We start from the raw sequence: 15,508 nt of genomic DNA on the forward strand, positions 1-15,508 counted from the left end.
GGAAGCCCAAACCTTACCTGTAGGATGACCAGTTGTATACCTAATCCTGAACTGTATCCCTCATCTTTAAAATAAAATTTTTTAAAAAGAAGTAAAATAAAGAAAGTACAGATCAGAAATGAGAAGTGATTTTATTAGTTACATAGCTCTTTGATAGTAGTATCAAGACCTGATGCTTTCTGGCTTTAAACCTAATGCTCTATTTACTATGTCTAGCTCCTTTTCTGTCCAACCCAAATTCAATCTCTCCACCCTAAACATGTCTCTTTACTTTCTATTCTCAATTTTTTTGTGGAATATGATTTAATATTTCTAGTTTGTATTCATGTGTTACTCAAATATTATTTCTTGAATGTGAAACACTGTGCTAGGTATGGGGATCCTAAAATAATAAACAAAATAAAGATAAAATTGTGGACTTGTTTGCATTTAAAGTCTAATGATCAACTCATACACTAATGAAATTATCATAAAAAGGTAATTGACAACTATGGATATAATTAAGAAGTACTACAGAGTATATTAGTGTACAGTAAACAGAATAATTTGGTCTGGATTGAATATATTCAGGAAAGGTCTTTCAAGGGAAGAAAATTTTAAAGAGCTCAGAAAGATAAGTAGGAGCTGGTCAAGTAGAGCTCAGTATTACCATTTTGAAGTCTATGTATTTGATGGTTTCATTCATTCCATAAAATTCAGAGTTCATTCACTTAAATATTATTTATATTACAGAATTCATTTCATTTCCGATCACCTAGTATAGAATCATGAGCAAACAGATGCTTCAGAAAAGTGTTCTGATGGTAATTATGGGAAAAGAGTGAAAGTCAGTCTCAAACATTGATTAATTAAGTTCACCTAAAAAATGTTGCAAAAAAAGTTTATAGCTGTCTTTAGAATAAAGACATAGCATGAACAAATGCACTAAAATACCCCTTCACAAATCCCAACTGAAATGATTAAACAAATCTATCTACTAGAATTATTAACAATTCCAGCTCCTGTCCCAAGTATTTCTGCAAATTATAGCATAGTACTAATTTAAATTTATGTTAGTGAGCCACTTCATTTAAGATAGGATAATATTATTATAACAGTACACATATAATTGGAGAATACAAGGAGAATGTACTCACATGTTTGAGAGGCATATGCCAAAATGAGATAAATCCTCTCCATTCAAAAATGAGTTAAACTGACTTGAAAACAACACAAGACAATGTAGTTGTGCTGCAATGTAAAACAAAAGGAAAATAAACTGAAGGAATTGGTGAAGGATGATCATACTGTTAGCTTGGGTTATACCATATTAGACACCCCCACCACTTTGCTAGCTGCCCCAGGATGGAAAATTATCAACCAGGCTAAGCCACAAAGAATCTTGTCTAACACCTAGCCTAACTGCAAGGCTTCCTCTCAACTTACTTAACCACAAGCCTTACCCCCTAGCAACACCAACTGCAAAATTTTCCCCTCAAGTCGTATAACTGCCCTACTCTCTAAACGGTAGTGGGCTTCAGTTTTCTAGAGTCCCCTCCGCAGGTTCTCCTCCTTGGAATAAACCTGTGTTGCTGCTGAGCTGCCCATCTCCCATCTCTCTTTTCATATCCACTCGTTTTCTCGCCCTAATACATACATTTGAAAAAGCTTTACTATAGGAGACAGAAGTTAATTTAAAATAGTATCTGCTTTGAACAGAATAAAATTTGAAGAAATTTAGACTCTGGAATAAGCAAATAGATTGAAAGACAAAACAATTTGACTTAAAAAGGAAATTGACTGAGCCATAGAATGTAAAGAAAAAAAACAAATACTATAACAGATCTTTAATTATATCATAATATTTTTCTTTGGCATTTATTAATGAATCTGCTCTAAAGACCATTTTGTTATTTCCATAGACCTATGCAAAGAAGAGAAAAAAACCTAAAATTAAATAGGCTCTTCTGACTAGCAAGAAAATATACAAATAGCAACTAAACAAATGGCAACGATAATCTTTGAGATTGTCAGTAGGTTAAATATTACAAGATTAACAAGCAATTTCAATTTTCTATCACAAACATAGTAAAATAACCATTGACATTAACACTGTCCCAAGGTTAAGAGTTACATTTCACATGGGATAAGGCTAATCTTTTAAAAGTAGGATATCTCAAGTGAATTTTGAGCAAACTAGTGAAGAATTCAATTTTATGATGACACGATACAGATTAAGTATTGATTTAACTTTAGCAAGCCCTTTATTCCACCTGGCTGATGCTCTTTTTGTTCTTTATACCTGATTTGTAAATACTATCTACCTAGTCCTTATCTTTACAGAAAAGAATGACATGTGGTCCTACTCTTTGCATTCTCAAAAACGATTTTGCCATAACCTTATAAAAAAAAAGGCCAAAAGCATGACAAGTCAATTCAGAGTAAAAGAATGTAAATACTACTTAAATATTTGAAACATAAGAAAAATATAAATTAAACCTAGAATGTGATGCAATTTTTCACCTATATATTTGGCAAAAATTCAAAAATTTAGTAAGATCATGTTCTTGGTGGGGCTGTGGGAAAGTAGGCCCTCTCATACCTAGCTAGTGGGAATGCAAAGCTATATACTTCCCATGGATATGAATTTGGAAAGATTTACCAAACTACCCATTCACTTATCCTTTGACCTAACATTCCCACCTCCAGAAGTTTATCCCAAAAATACATTGCCAAAAATATAAAATGACACCCCGAAAGCTATTCATTGCAAGACTATTTGTAATAGCAAAAAACTAGAAACATCCCAAATGCTTAACAGGAAGGGAATATATTAATAAACTGGGACATCTACACAATGGAGCACCTTACAGCCATAAAAAAGAAATGAGGCAAAGCTGTATATACTACTATGGAGTGATTTCAGAAATATATATTGTTTTGAAAAAAAAAAAGTGGGGGTGCAGAACAGTGTGTTAAATTATACTAGGTTTATATAAGAAAGTGAGAAAAGTTATGAATTATGGATATCTATATCTATATTTGCTTATATTTTTTAAAAGACACAATGGAAGGATAAATCAAAACCTATTTTTAAAATGCAGTTACCTATAAGGAGAGAGAGGGAATAAGATGGAAAAGATAGGAAAATAAGCTAGCCTTCTCATAATGTAATTTGTTTTTGTTTTTGTTTTTACTTTGGAACAATATAAACGTTCTACATAATTATAAAACAAAATTAAATTAGAAAAGCAACTGCTAAAAAGCAAAAATGAAATGAAAGAAATGAGCTTCATTATATATCAAGTTTTTGGCATAACCACAAAAATAATTATTTCAGGGAACTTTAATATAAAATAGTTTTGTTATACATTCCTTGTGGGATGCATCCTAAAGACAAATCTTTTAAAAAAAAATAACTATAGAGGATTCTCAAATTCCTTTCAGTAGTCATTTTGCTAGTAATAATATATTTATATTATTGTTTTGAAAGTAAACACCTAAAGAAGAAATCATATTTGCACAAGAATCCAAGATTTTCAGTATATTATAAAAAATATGTAATTAAAGAGGTTACGTAGAACTCATACATTTGAATTGAAAATATAAGTACAAAATTATGATTATTTTTTCTAGCTCTATCCCCTGAAAAGATAGAAGAGATGATAACTATGATCTCAGTATACAAGATAGGATGGCCCCTGCAATGCCCAGAGCAGACTCAGAAAGGAAAATAGACAAGAAAATATGCAAGTATGGCTCAGTAGGTAGTGAATAAGTGCTGAAATAAGCCAAGTAGAGTTTCTCTATAACAGAGTAAATTGAAATGGAAAGCAAAAGAATAAATTAAAAATACACCAACTACAGGCTGGAAAATATAGAAATAATTTCTGGGCCTAAATAAGAAGAAGAGCAAATGAAAAAGAAGCAAAGATATGGGGGAAATAAAAAGTTTTTCTGAGACAGATAAAGACCTAAGTTGGCAGATGGAAAAGGCTTACTAGATACCAGACTAAATTGACTTTCAAGTGACTAATTTCTAAACACCTACATATGATTGTTTTTTACCTCCATGGATAAAGAAAAAATCTTGCAATTATCCAGACATACTTTTTTTCCCAAAAAGCTGTTTATCTACAACGAAATCAGCCTTTTCTCAGCTCTTTTCTCTGCAAAACTGAATGACTATGAATAGGCTACATACTTACTGTAAGACACACATGTGAAAACCAAGTGACTCAGAAATATTAAAAGTAAAAGAATAGATGAAGGTGAACCAGAAAAATCCTAGCAAAGTGAAATTTGATTTGTCAATATTAGCATTCAAGGCAAAAAGGAAAAGCCAAAGCAATGAACACTGAAAAAGACAAAGTCAATGAATCATGACTCAGATCATCATAGTCAACTTTTTCTTTACCATGTCAAATAATATGAAACAAATAGGCAAATAAAGATCAAAACAAAAAATAATTCGTATTCATATTGATAATCAAAAATATAAAATGTCTTTTAGCCAAAAATGGGTGAGAAATTTATAAAGCAAGTTACAAATTTTAAATGAAAAATACAAAAGAAATAAAAAGGATTGAATTATTTTCCAGAATGAAAATAACTTGTATTAACAACATGTTAATTCTTTCCCAGCATATACCTTTTTTTTTGAGTTAGAGTCTTACGCTGTCTCCCAGAGTGGAGTGCAGTGGCACGTTCCCGGCCACCACAGCCTCGACCTGCGGGCTCCGGAGATCCTTCCGCCTCAGCCTTCCGAGTAGCTGGAATTACAGATGCGCGCTACCACGCCCGGCTGATTTTTTTATTTATTGTAGAGATGAGGTCTCGCCAAGTAGCCCAGGCGGGTCCAGCATATACCTTTAGTGCAATTATAATCCAAAGAATACAGATAATTTTGATCTTCACAACATATTGTTAAAGTTTGCATAAAGAATTTGCACTACCCGGGCTAGGTGGCTCAGCCTGTAATCCCGCTCTTTGGGAGGCTGAGGTGAGTGGATTGCCTGAGCCCGCGGGTTCGAGACCCGCCTGGGCAACTTGGCGAGACCTCATCTCTACAATTAAAAAAAAAAAAATTAGCCGTGCGAGGTAGCGCGCCTCTGTAGTTCCAGCTACTTGGAAGGTTGAAGCGGAAGGATCGCCAGAGCCCAGATGGTCGAGGCACTGGTGGCTGGGAGCGTGCCACTGCACTCCAGTCTGTGCGACAGAGTGAGACTCCAACTGAAAAAAAAAAAAGAATTTGCACTACTAGACAGTGAGCCATATTACAATATTTTTACAATAGAAAGAGCAGCAAAAGGCATATTAATGAAACTAATTGGAATTCTCTAGAGGATAAATTGGTTTACTTAAATATTTGGTATATAATAACAATGTCCTTAACATATACTTGGAGTAGATTATTTAATCATGGCAATGCCTCAATTGGTGAACATTTTCTAAAAATACAAAGTTAGATTGCATATTTTAAAATGCAAAGTAATTTCAGAAAATATTATATTATCTGCTGTTTGGATAGGAAAATTTCTATAAGAAGCATGTAGAAAGCATCTACATAGAAAAAACATGACAGATTTAACTACATAAAGCTGAAAATTTCAGTATGCTAAATAGCATGATAAAATCAAAAGACATGTAATCACTAAGAAAATATTTAAAATACATGCCAAAAAAGACAATATGTACTATATATAATCTAATATATAATGTGATCTTACAAATAGGATCTTACAAGTAAGAAAAAATTGTGTACGCTAACAGATACATGGGAGACTGAAATGGACAAGTATTTCTTAAAGTAGAAATATGCAAAACAAAAGGAAACACAAATTAAAATAAGATCAAGTGGACAGTTGAAAAGTCATATTATAATGTTTGAAATTATAATACCCTATAATTGTGAAAGTGTAGTGAAATAGGCACTGATATAATTATCTGTAGGAATGTAAGTTACACAATATTTCTGAAAGGCAATTTGTTGTATTTATATGCCTCACCCACACAAAAAATGCAAAAAAAAGTATATGTCTTTGAGCCTGCAGTGCAATTCCCAGGAATTTATAAAGAGGCGATAACAATATATTCTAAATACAGATATGATATCATAATAGTAAGCCTCAATACTTATTGAGAGCCTATAGTATACACTATACTACGCTATGTTTGACCTGTTTAAGGTCTATGACAAACTTATAAGGTTGTTAATATTTTCAATTTCATTATACAGTTGAAGAATATGAAGGTTAGAGAAGTTAAGGGACTTGCAAAGATCACAAAGTCAGTGACCATCAAACTCAGGATTCAAACACAGACCCGTATTCCAAAGCCTGAATTATTGAACTATCTCCATATTATAAATAATATAGAGGTTATCAAATTATGATGTATTCATATTGAAAGAATGCCATACAGCTATTAGTGCATACTAACTAATGACAAGAATATGCTCATAATTTACTAAATGAAAAAAATGTTTTACACTTTAAAGCACATATTTTTAAATGTATGTTATTCTAACTATACAAAAACAAAAGTGCCTATATCTGTGCCTACAGGGAATAATGGAAATAGCAGAGACAAGACCAAGTTTTCTCTGTCCATATTTCTCTCTACAGCAGGCTTGAACTTGTGGCACAATGCAGACAGCTGAGATCATGCCCATTATGAGCAGGCTGCTCAGATCATTGGTAGTGGCTTTCTGGGGATCCATGTTTTCTGAAAGCAGTCTCCTGACATCCTTTACCACAGTCTTTCCAATGGTTATGTAAGCTTTTAATTCCCTGAATTGTTCTATGTACCTCTCTAAATGTGTAAAATACCCAAAGTGATTTCTGCTTTTCTGAATGGACATTGTTTGATACAGGATTTAGTATCAGGTGATGGTAAAATATACCCAGTAAAAGATATCAAAGGCACCATAATCTCCTGAAAGGGATTGTATATGTATTGTTGTACAGAACAACATTCAGTTTTTCTTCAAGTTCTTCATTAGCCGTACCTCTGTGCTTCACTAGTAAGAGCTCTATACTAACAACTGTAAAGAAAAAAAAATACTAGCACTAATCAACTCTGTGAACATAAGAAAACAATCCATTCAGGAGAAATGTACCTAGACAGATGTTGAACATGCATGTCTTCAGGATCCTATTCCCCTCTGGGAAATTGGTCTTACTCTACTGAGGTTTGCAGGAAACAGATCTGGCTTGTTTCCTATAACAATTAATCATTGTTATTATTTATAGACAACTTTATTAAAATAGAATTATACTGAATATCAGATTAAGCAGAATTCAAGCTATGTTAAATTGAACACCTAAAATAAAGGGCCAAAAGGGAACAGCAGTGCAAGATCGTAATAATAATAATACCTTGGATTTATATAGCTCTCATCCTTCCACAAACGCAATGTGAATGTGAACAGCATATATAAGTGGATGAAGTAAATGCAGTTTGTGTTTCTCAAGTCTGGATTTAAAAAGCTCCGACAGAAGAGACTAGCAAATGTAGAATCAAGATCTTAAGACCAATCTGAAAAAAACTCCTCATGGAAGCACATACTTCAAAAATTTGTTTGTCATTCCCATTAAATGGGCAGCATCCTCAAAATAAAGCCAAGATTTGTATGTCACAGAGAAGGGGATCAAAATTAATGAACAAATAAGAGGTGATATATTAATGTAACCATCCCTCAGTTACGATAATTAAAATGCTACCTTGTCCATGAAATTTGCCTAAATTTCATAAGCTACAAGTAATTGCTCAATACTTAAAAGGATTTTGCATGGGTGTCATGAGGCACAAATTTAGAACAGTCCCCCTTGTATTGGAATTATTTATGTATATTTCCTGTATATTCATATTTCACTAGACCACTATTTCCCAAACTTAGTTGTTTAGAATCACTTTAGGAATGTATTTTAAAACTAGATTTAGGGGACTTATTCTCAGAGATTCTGATTCTGGGTGTTTTGGATGGGCTCAGGAACCTGCACTTTTTTTTAATTCATTATTTTTATTAGCTTCTTTATTGATCGACTGATTAATTGATTATTTATCTTCTTGCCGTAGTTTACTTTTTGTTTTGAAATTGTGAGGTACAATTCAGCGTTAGGTATAAAAATATTCATTGTGCAGTTACCCTTGTTGAAGAGGTGTGCCCCCCACAGGGGAGATTTCGACTACTATCAATCCCACCATCCCACCTCCCCACTCCGCAGTTTCCCACTACTATCAATCCTTTTCTTATAGTATTACGGTAGCTGTTCAAAGACCACTTATGAGTAAGAACATGTGATACTCAGATCTTTGTTTCTGTGAAAGATCGCTCGGTATTATAAACTCTAATTCCATCCAGTTTGCTGCGAAGTTCATGATTTTGTTCTTTATGGCTGTGTAAGATTCCATTGTGTATATGTACCACACATTTTTATCCAGTCCTCTTTTGATGGGCAGCACAGTTGGTTCCATGTTCTTGCTATTGTGAACAATTCTGTGATAAACATACATGTTCAGGTATCTTTTTTATAGAGTGATTTGAGTTCTTCTGGGTATATTCCCAGTAGGGGGATTGTGGGGTCATATGAAAGGTCGATTTTTAGAACTTTTAGTACCCATGCCATAAGAAATAAGATAGACAAGTGGGATCTCATTAAACTTACAAACTTCTGCAAAGCCAGAGAAACCATCAAGAAAGTAGTGAGACAGCCCACAGACTGGGAAAAATTATGTGCCAACTCCATGTCTGGCAAAGGCCTAACTCAAACATTCTGAAAATAAAAAACAAACAGCCCCATTACAAAATGGGCAAAAGATACGAATAGACATTTCTCAAAAGAAGACATATGAGCAACTAACAGATACATGAAAAAATGTTCGGCCTCACTAGTCATCAAACAAATACAAGTTAAAACTACACTGAGATACCACCTAACTCCAGTCAGAATGGCCATCATCAATAACTCAAAAAATAACAGATGATGGAGAGGATGTAGCAAAAAGGGAACACTTCTATACTGTTGGTGGGGGGTGTAAACTAGTACAGTCTCTGTGAAAACAAGGAACCTGCATGTTTATAAACACTTCAGATAATCTGGTTTGGGTATTTCATGCCAAAACTGTGACTTCTTTGAGGGCAGGGACCTTGTTCCATGTATGTCCATGAAGCATTTTGCACAGTGCTATGCACATAATAGAATGTTCAATAAGTATTCATAAAATAGATGAAGTATGAAATAACTTGATGTACAAGTTTATTTATTTAAAGGATAAAAGAAGCATTATAGTGTTCAAGTGCTGGGGAGCTCAGACAAAGGTAATCTTATGGGCTAAAAAGATGGGCATTGGACGTTTCCTTGGAGGTAAGTGTTTCTTAAGCTAACTCTGAGGAAAATGGAGTTATTTAGAACAGGTAAGCAAAAGGCAGGAGAGCTGGAAGAAAGAGTGAGTACTAATACAAAGGTAAAAATGTATAGAATATATTTGGAAAATAGTTATTTAAAATTCCTATATCTATATTTCTTCATTTTTGAAAGCCAGAAGTTATATACCCCATTTATTTATTTATTTATTTAAGTTGGAGTCTCACTCTGTCGCCCAGACTGGAGTGCAGTGGCCGCTCCCGGCCACCGCAGCCTTGACCTGCTGGGCGCCAGCGATCCTTCCAACTCAGCCTTCCAAGTAGCTGGAATTACAGGCGCGCGCTACCACGCCCAGCTAATTTTTTGATTTATTGTAGAGATGAAATCTCACCAAGTTGCCCAGGCGGGTCTTGAACCCACGGGCTCAGGCAATCCACTCACCTCAGCCTCCCAAGGCGCGGGATTACAGGTTGAGCCACCGAGCCCAGCTGTCCCCTTTAATTTAATATATAATCAACAGGTTTTTGCGCTTTCTTGTTCCTAGTCTTGGGAGAAAAGTATTCAATCTTTCACCATTAAATATCGATTTAGTTGTGGATTTTTTATATATGTCTTTTATCACATTGAGGAAATTCCCTTCTATTCTCATTAGATGAATGTTTTTGCCATGATAGGGCGCTGAATTTTGTCAAAATTTTTTTGGCATTAACTGAGATGATTATGCGCTTTTTATTTTATTGATATGGTGTTATACATCAACTGATTTTTTTGAATACCAAACCTTTCATTGCTGTAATAAATTCCATATGATCATGCTATATCATTCTTTTTATAAATAGCTGGATTCAGCTTGCTAGTATTTTGTTGAAGATTTCTGCATCAACATTCATCAAGAGTTTTTGGTCTATAGTTTTCTTGTGATTGTCCAGTTTTGGTATCAAGGTAATAGTGGCCTCATGTAATGTATTTGGAATTGCTCCCATCTCTTCTACTTTAAATGAAAAGTTTGAAAGAATTAGTAATGACTCTTCATTAAATATTTTCCAGAATTCAGCAATAAAGACTACTGAGCCTGGGTCTTCTAGTAATTTTTATTATTAATTCAATGTTATTACTTGTAATATATCTATTCAAATTGTCAATTTTTAGTAAGTTTGATAATTTGTGTGTCATTCTAGAAATTTATTCTTTTCATCTAAGTGATCTAATTTATTGGCATATAGTTGTTCATAATATTCATGTACAATCCTTTTTATTACTGTACGGTTGATAGTAATGTTCCATCTTTTCATTTCTGATTCTAGTAATGTGAGTCTTCTTTTTTACTTAATCAATCTGGCTGAAGATTTGTCAATTTTGTTACTCTTTTTAATAAAAATAACTGGTGTTATATGTTTTTCTACCCAAAGTGTATTAATTTTACTCTAATATTCATTACATGTTTTCTTATGCTCACTTTAGATTTCATTTGCTCTTGTTTTTCCAATGTTTTAAGGTTACTGTTTTGAGATTTTTAAAAATACAGATGTTTACAGATATAAATTTCTCTCTAAGCAATGCTTTGGCTGCATTTTATAAACTTTGATATGCTGTGTCTTTATTTTCTTTTTTCTCAAAGTATTTTTAAATTTCCTTTTTGATTTCTTCTGTGACTCATTGTTAATCTAGAAGTATTTTGCTCAATATCGACATATTTCAAGTTTTCCAAATTTCTCTCTGTTATTTATTTCATTTTATTGTGGTCAGAGAACATACTTTGTATTATTTCTAAATTTTTAACTTTATTGAATTCTGAAATTATGACTCAGCATATGGTTTATCCTGCAGTATGCTCCATGTGCACTTGACAATAATATATGCTCTTCTGTTGGGTAGAGTGTTTTAAGTATCTGAAGTTTATAGTCTTGTTCAAGTCTTTTATCTCTTTGTTGATCTCCTGCCTAGTTGCTCTATCTACTATGAAAATTATTTAAGTCTCCAACTATCATTGTTGAACTGTTTATTTCTTCCATTAATTCTGTCAATTTTAGTTTCATGATTTTGATGATCTGTTATTATATGCACATATGTTTGTAATTGCTATATTTTCTGACGAAATGACAATTTTAACATTATAAAATGTTCTTCTTTTTCTCCAGCAACACTTTTTAGGAGTCTGTTTTCTCTAATATTAGTATGGCGACTCCAACTTTCTTTTGAGTATTTGTTTGGTATGTCTTTTTCCATTCTTTCACTTTGAATCTATTTGCTTATTTGAATCCAAAGTGTGTATCCTATGCATAGCATATGGTTGAATAATATTGTAAAATATATTCTGGCAATTTCTGCCTTTTGATTGAATTATTTAATCCTATCACAATAAATTAGGTGGATATATACCTGCCATTATACTTTTTGTTTCTGTATGTTGCACATCTTCTTTTTTCCTCATTTATTATTTTTTTTTCATTAAGTGACATTTTCTAATGTAATATTTTAATGTCTTTAATAATTTTCACTACTTTTTAAAGCTATTTCAGTATGCTCTATGGCTGACTATATACATCTTATCAGAATCAGCTTCAGATATATACTAATTTAATTGCAGTGAGATGTAGAAATGTTGTTCTTATATAGCTCTATTCTCTTACCCCCTTTTATGATGTCATACATATTACATCTACAGATAATACAAATCCAACATATGTTATTATAATTTTATTTTATATAATTTTATAGTCTTTAAAGTATCTGAGAGAAGAAAGAACAGCAAGTATATATGTACAACTTTTCTTTTATTAACCTTTTTATTTGCCATTTCATTTGTTCCTATGTATTTGAGCTCCTATTTAGTGTAATTTTCTTAGCCTAATATAGGTTTGCTTCCACCTAACTCTTTGTACTGTTATTGGCAAATATATCACATTTCTGTATATTATAGAACCAGCAATATATTATAACACATATTGTTTTAGAAAACTTTTTAATTACTAAAGAGAAGAATAAAGAAGAAATATACATTTATTACACCTTCCATAATTACAGTTACCTATTTATGCTTTTTAATTTTTTCTGTGGATTCAAATTACAGTACGGGATCATTTGTGTTCTGTCTGGAGATAGTGCTTTAGTATTTTTAGTAAGGCCTGTATACTAGCAAGAAATTATCTCAGTTTTTATGTATTTCACCTACATTTTTGAACGATAGCTTACTGAATATAGGATTCTTGGTCAAAAGTTTATTATTCTTGTGTACTTTATATTTTTTAATTTTTCATTTTAAAGATGTGGGGTACAATTCAGGGTTAAGTGTACAAAATTCATTATGCAGGTACCCTTGTTGATGAGGTGTGCCCCCCTCCCCTGGCAGAATCCCACTATTGCCAATACTCCCCCAGAAATTTCCCACTACTGGCAATCCTTTTCATATAATATTACAATAATTGTTCAGGGTCTGCTTATGAGTGAGAACATGTGATACTCAGTTCTTTGTTTCTGTGATAGATTACTCAGTATTATAGACTCTAAGTCCATTCAAATTGCTGTGAAGCTCATAATTTTGTCCTTCTTTATGGCTGCATGATATTCCATTGTGTATATGCACCGCATTTTTTATCCAGTTCTCTTTTGATGGGCAGCACTCTTGGTTCCATGTTTTTGCTATTGTTAACAATACTGTAATAAATATGCATATGCAGGTATCTCTTTCATAGAGTGATTTGAGTTCTGCCTGGTATATTCCCAGTAGGGGGATCGTGAGGTCGTATAGAAGGTCGATTTTTAGACCTTTTAGTAATCACCAAACTGCCTTCCACAGAGGTTGTACTAGTTTACACTCCCATCAACAGTGTAGAAGTGTTCCCTTTTCGCCATATCCTCTCTAGCATCTATTTTTGAGTTATTGATGATGGCCATTCTGACTAGGGTTAGGTGGTATCTCACTGTGGTTTTAATTTGCATTTCTTTGATGACTAGTGAGGCTGAGCATTTTTTCATGTATCTGTTGGCTGCTCGTGTGTCTTCTTTTGAGAAGTGCCTATTCATATCTTTTGCCCACTTTGAAATGGGTTTTTTTTTTCCTTTTCATCATGTTTGAGTTCCTTGTAGATCCTAGATGTTAGGCCTTTGTCAGATATATGGTTTGCAAATATTTTTCCCATTCCATAGGCTATCTCTCTCTCTGCTCTCTTGGTGATTTCTTTGGCTTTGCAGAAGTTCATCAATTTGATGAGATCTCATTTGTCTATCTCATCTCATATGGCATGAGCACTTGGGGTTTTGATCAGGAATTGATTGACAGCTCCAATTTTCATAAGGGAGTCTCCTGCATTTTCTAAGGTTCTTATAGTTTGAGGTTTTCTGTTTAGATCTTTGAACCATTTAGAGTTTACTTTTGTGTAGTGATAGGTAGGGGTCTTGTTTTAAACTTCTGCATGTGGCCAGCCAGTTTTCCCTGCATCATTTACTGAATAGGTTCTCCTGTACCCAGTGGTTGGTGGTGGAGACTTTGTCGAAGATGTGTTGGCTAAGAAATTGAGATTTTGCTTCTGGAATCTCTATACTGTTCCATTGTTCTATATGTCTGTTCTTGTACCAATAGCCAACTGTTTTGATTATTGTAGCTTTATAATAAAGTTTAAAGTCTGAGAGTGTGATATCTCCCACTTTTTTTTTTTTTTTTTTTTTTTTTTTTTTTTGCTGAGGATTGTTTTGGCTATTCATGGTCATTTACATTTCCATATGAATTCCAGTATTGTCATTTCCAGGTCTGAGAAGAATGCTGTTGGTAATTTAATGGGTATTGCATTAAATCTGTACATTGCCTTGGGTAGGATGGACATCTTAACAATGTTGATTCTTCCAATCCATGACCACGCAATATTTTTCCATTTGTTTGTGTCATCTTTGATTTCTTTGAGCAGTGTTTTGTAGTTTTCATTGTAAAGGTCTTTTATGACTCTGGTTAGGAAGATTCCAAGGTATTTCATTTTGTGTGTGTGTGTGTGTGGCTATTGTGAATGGGATTGTGCTTTTTATTTGGGTTTCTGTTTGTTTATTGTTGATGTATAGAAATGTGACTGTCTTTTGCACATTTATTTTATACACTGAGACTTTGCCAAAGTCCTTTATCAGTGCATGGAGGTTTTTGACAGATTCTCTTGGGTTTTCGAGGTATAGGACCATGTTGTCTGTGTAGAGGGATAACTTCACTTCCTCTTTTCCTATTTGGATACCCCTGATTTCCTTCTCTTGTCTGATTGCTCTAGCTATGACTTTCAAAACTACGTTGAAAAGGAGGGGTGAGAGTGTGCATCCTTGTCTTGTTCTGGTTTTCAGTGGAAATGGTTCCAATTTTTGTCTTTTTAGCAGTATTTTGGCTGTTGGTTTCTCATAGATGGCTCTTACTATTTTCAGGTATGTTCCATCTATGCCTAGATGTTCAAGGATTTTTATCAAGAAGGGGTGCTGGATTTTATCCAAAACTTTTTCCGCATCTAATGATATAATCATGTGTCTTCATGTCCTTTAAATATGTTATCTGGACTCTGACCTCTGGCCTCAATGCCTCTGGCTTCTATTGTTTCTGATGAAAAGTCAGCTGTTAAACATATTAGAGTTTCCTTGTACAGGAACTGACAATTAATTTCGTGAACTTGCCACTGTGCACTTATGTTGGCAACACTATACAAACAACTTGGTAAGATTTCATAACCTTGGTATTTCAGTGTCTCACAGCTATGTTTGTGTCAATGTGTGGTAGTGCCTTGCTGAGTAAAGTTCATTATTGTTGTTGCATGTTTTTGTGTGCCATCATGAGAATGTCAGAGCTATAATTAAAGCAATGAAAAAACATTAAATTTCTTACTATTCTTGGGAAGAGTGAAAGTGAAATCAGAGACATGTTAGTCCAAGTTTATGGAGATAATACCATGAAGAAAATGGAAGTGTACAAATGAATTAAATGTTGTGGGGTTTTTTCCTTCTGAAAGAAGAGAAAACATCACTAATGAGGAGAGATCAAGATAGCCAATAAAACCAGCAGAAAAGATAAAAGCCTTTCAAAAAATTTGTCAAATTGCGCATTAAAATTATTGGCTGACTATTATAAGTATGACAAACCAAATAAACATTGATAGACAAATAGTTAGGAAAATCTTAACTGAAAATCTTGGCATGAGAAA

Source organism: Carlito syrichta, unplaced genomic scaffold (genome assembly GCF_000164805.1).
Source record: "Carlito syrichta isolate Samal-C Ts95f unplaced genomic scaffold, Tarsius_syrichta-2.0.1 Scaffold143705, whole genome shotgun sequence".
NCBI classification, from domain to species: Eukaryota; Metazoa; Chordata; class Mammalia; order Primates; family Tarsiidae; genus Carlito; species Carlito syrichta.